The sequence below is a fragment of the Sceloporus occidentalis genome, unplaced genomic scaffold (genome assembly GCF_023333645.1).
Source record: "Sceloporus occidentalis isolate IW3139 unplaced genomic scaffold, rSceOcc1.0.p SCAF_4, whole genome shotgun sequence".
Lineage (NCBI taxonomy): Eukaryota > Metazoa > Chordata > Lepidosauria > Squamata > Phrynosomatidae > Sceloporus > Sceloporus occidentalis.
This window is the reverse complement of record NW_028316984.1, coordinates 36,770,955-36,776,006: the sequence shown is the minus strand read 5'-3', so window position 1 is coordinate 36,776,006 and position 5,052 is coordinate 36,770,955.

Genomic DNA, 5,052 nt, shown 5'->3' with positions numbered 1-5,052 from the left:
AACTTTAAAGTAAAGTGTAGCAATATCGCTCTGTAGAAGAAAGGGAGGTTTAGATCATTACCAAAATATGCATACAGAACAATATTGTCAAGCAAAGCAACCTCATGAAAGGAAGGTTTAACGATTCAGCTTTTAAAATTCAAATTATCTGAAGAGGAAATTACATATTTGCACAATATGGTAGACTATGTTGGTTCACTAGTTTGCTAAAGATCATGTTATGTTTTCTCTACTTCTACAATGATGAGGAACTTCAGGGGCAGTATGCTCATCTAGGTTTGGTGTTCTTTAATTTGATTTATAATGCTCTTTCTATCAAAGGGCCAAACATCAAACACACATAATCAAAAAAGAGATGATAAAACACAACACTATAAAATGCTAAAATACTAAAATAACATACTAATATACCAAAAACAAACTCCTTATCAGTCGCTACCTGTCTTGGCCACCTTAGGCACGTTCAGAACTCAGTCTGGCAAATTGCAAAGGAAAGTCTTCAACCCTTTACAAAAATGGGTAAGAGGCTGCTCCAGCCAAAGCTGCAAAGGAAAACTGTTCCACTGTCAATTTTACAAACCCATACAGAAAGCTCAGAAACCATAGATATGCAGGACAAAAGAAGTTTCCCATCAAGAAAACAAAGCTGAAAAGGAGAAATCATAATAACCGAGGCTATTATATCCAGTTATTAGCAAAACGAAAAGATTAAAAAAAAAAAAGGTGAGCCAGAAACAAAGAAACACCCCACAGGACAGTACAAGCCTGAAGAACAATGATAAGCAGGTCTCCTGGCATTTACAAGTATGTTGGTACAAGCAAAAAGCAAAGGTGCCTAGGGGGCAGCACATAATTATCAATCTGAAGATGCAGTTATTGTTGTTTCAGGAGAAAATGTGGTTCAGTGAACTGAACAAATGTAATGCTGCTACAGCAGCCTGAAAATTAAATCAATTCTTTTGTTAATTGCCATCTATATAATATTTAATTTTAATCATTCATATATAGCAGTACCTATAGACATTTTTCTTCTAAACATTCAAGGGTATCATATAATTGCTTTACTAATCTTTTCTACCATCTATCTAATTAAATAGGCTAATATGATCATTCCCATATTATAAATGAGGAACTGAAACTGAATTAGGAGCTTATCCCATTAACAAATAAGTCGGCTAACCTGTTCTGGCTTCAATTCAGGATCCAGTATGCCCCCGGATGTTATCATACCTAAATCGTTGCCTATCTGATGATGATGATGATGATGATGATGATGATGATGATGATGATAAAATTTATTTATATGCTGTCCCATCTGCACTCAGGCAATGTCACCCGGATGCATCCTGAGTCAAAGCCTCGCTCAGCCGGCCAATTTTTTAAGTTGGAAGCTCCCTGACTTCGAAAAAGTGCTGGCTGAGCAAAGCTTTGACCTGGGTGCATCTGGGCGGTAGCATCCCAGCTGGATAGGTGGTGATTTAGGTATGATAACATCCAGTGGCATCCTGGATCCTGAATTCAAGCTGAAAGAGGTAAGCCGGCTTATTTGTTAATGAGATAAGTTCTATAGTTTCTTCTTCTTTAGGCCATTCACTGTATTCATAGTCATAGATCATGCTCTTAACATCATGCTATACCAGCTCATGCTGCCACCTTCTTTCAGTTAGTCTCAAAGGTGCTACAAGATCTCTCCACATACTGATTCTGCAGACTAATTAATTCTACTAACACAGCTATATCTCTGAATTCTAGAAAAACAGGGTTTTTGAGTGTCAAGAAATCCTGATGAGAAAATTCTGGACTGACAAGCATATTTGCAGATTGGGATTTATTCTGTGCAAAATTTGAACAAGGCTTTTTTGCACAAAAAACTTTTCTGAGCAGAAAACATCATTTTCTGCATGGAAAATAACATTTAAACACAGAAATATTATTTCCAGCATAGAAAATGTTTTCTGCATAGGAAAAAAAAGCCGTATTTGGGTATTTCTTCTGTGTAAAATTTTCACATGGTTCATTTGCATAGTAAACAGCATTTTCTGTGCATGAATTAATATTTTTGGTGTAAAACAACCACATGCAAATTTTGTGCAGAATAAATCCTGAATTATGAATTACCTCAAAAACAACTGTGTTTTTTGAAGACTTTCTCACAGCAGCAAGAAAACTGCAAAAATTACTCATTAGTACCTTTAAGAATAAACATACGGTTTATGGAAATAACTTCAGTTTAAAAAGAAACCAAAATATGAGAGAAAGCTAAACCATTTCCCCCCCAACCTTTTTAGCCTCAATGGCACAGGGAGTAAAGTGCACAGGCCACTGTGCCAGAAACTAGGTTCCAGGTCTTCTGGTTACTACCGCAAAGGAAATAATATTGGGTCTTCATATTTTCATATTTTCAGAAATGAATAAGATTGAACAGGTTATAAACCTCTTATAGTACCTTCTGAAATGATAAAGAGAAAGGCTTATGCAACAGTAAAATAGAGGAGGCAGCTAAAGTGGACCCTTGAGGAATGACCAGAAGAATAATGCTGCAACAGCATAAATACTGTCTCCTTACAGAAAGTGGGTACAAGGAAGAGAAAGAACCACAGTAATTCCTTATTTGTGCATGTAATTATTTAATATTTGTTTAAAAATTATAAGGAATAGTTGAATAAAACAACTTAATAGCATTGGTTTCAGGTGGAACTGGGACAGCAGAGAGATACCATAACACTGAAATATATTTAATAAAGTGACTGAAAGCACTTTATGGTTGTATGGATAAAGTATCACCTTCTGCCTTGTTTGATGATATCAGTCAGAAAAAGAATGATAAACAGCACCCAGTGGCAGTTATGATATTCTCAGGGTCTAAGCATGGAATTCAAAGGATAGTGCTGGAAGTAAGAGTGGTGTTGTTCACTAAATCAAAGCAATAGTAAATGTAACATCGTATTTGTTTGTGTTTAAGGTACAAATTTAGGTACACTTAAAAATCTCCCATGAACAAGCATTTGTGATATACTAAGAGGGGGCAAAATAAATTTGATTAAAAATCTGAAGATCTTCATGTTGTAGATTTATTCTGGATGGGTTTAGGGACTCTTAAAGCATACAGACCATGTAGTAATGAATCTAGGATGAATTCATTAGACTTTTATTAGTGGGTAACCAGAATGCAGTTGCTACAACTTGTTCGATAACTTTACTTGATTTGTATGAGTTTATTAATCTGGAACAAGAATTCAAAGAAAGTAAAAAGCTCGCAATAATTACTAACAGGTGTTCCTCGTCTACAATATATAATCACACCAGCTTTTGTTTCTTATTTTTTCATACTATTATTGTAATTGTACACAGGTAAAGCAGCAGAGCCCTCCTCCCCAAAACATTTCCACACACACATCCTAACTGTTGTTATCAGAACAAATCCAGAAATAGAATTCATAGTCAGCAGCCAGATAATTTCAGAAGTTGGACTTAACAGTCTTGAGCCCTACTACACCTTTTACTGCCCAAATCTTACTTTTCAGAATATGAATGTTAAGAAGAAGGACCAGAATTACATCTGAACCCACCCATAAACTGAGCAGTGGTAGGATGGTACCCAGGGGAGGAAGCCTGATCTACACTGCACGCACAGGTGACATTTCTCTTCCCCACCTCCACTGCCATCCCATACTTTTTCAAGAAGACAGACAAAACACTGTGAGAATTTGCAGATATGCATTTTAAACCCAGTCAAATGGTGGCACCACCATGGAATAAAATGGAATTGTTCCAATGCTAAATGCATCTACTTGGGGAATAGGCACCATTTTATGGTACAAAATGAAACTTACTTTTTTGAATTTATAATAATAAAAATACCCTCTGTAATCCTGCACATGATCAGCTGGCCTGGCCCTGACTTTAATTTTCTTTTCAGGGGGCTGGGTGGGAGAAAGGATGGCACAATTGTCAGTTTCCATCCTGGTGGGCCTCGGCTTGCTTATTCCTCATGCATTTACTAGGGGCTACACTTGTATAACAGTAAATGTAACTAACAATTTCTCACATCTTTAAAAGGAGTGGAGTGAGTCCTTGTTAAGTTACTCTCATAATGTAACTAAGGGGCTTTCCAGACCACCATGGGCTGGAGGCACCCAGTTTCCCTCTGGAGGGACGCCGCAGCAGTCAAACTGCACAGTGTCCCTCTGGACCAAAAAGAACCCTGAAAAACCAGGTTCTTTTTGGCGCACGGGGATGATGGCATCAGCGCTTGCATTGTGATGCATCCACAATGCAAGTGCAGCGCCTGGATGTGTGGACACACCACCGCACTTGCATCGTGCATGCGCACCACATATGGATGGTGCCATGAAAAGATGGTGCTGTCCATACGTGTTAGGGCTCTGGAGCGTGTGGATGCTGGGCGCTCTGGAACCCTAAAATTGGCCCAAGGACGGTACTTCCTCCCTGTCTGTCTCGGACCTAAAGCTTCATCACACTGCAGAAATAATCCAAGTTGACACCACTTTAACTGTCATGATTCAATGCTATGGAATTCTGGAATTTGTTGTTTTGTAAGATATTTAGCCTTCTCTGTCATAGAGCTCTGGTGCTACAACAAATTACAAATCCTAGAATTCCACAGCACTGAGTTATGGCAGATAAAGTTATGGAAACCTGGATTATTTCTGCAGTGCAGATGCAGCCTTAGTGAAGCCTCTGTCATTGGGAAGAAAGAATCAATTGACTTTGGGTCTGTTTGCCATTTCCATGTGTTCTCTAGTCTTGGGAGGGTGCTTGGCTGTACCACCCCATGACTTCCAATGCTAGTTGCACCACTAGCTCAGTTCATACACTGCTGCAATAACAATTCAGCAGTGAGATTTATGGTTTCTTGTAGAAGGAGCAAAAGCTTGCACAAATATGATTTGGCCTCAGAACCAGAGAGCACATTTTCATTCACGTTTAAATACTAGACAAACTTTTGGGAATTTTGGGGAACTTCAGGTTTAGTTGACATTCCCAAACTGAAATGTCCTAGGCATTCATTTTAAACTAGACTGATAAAGG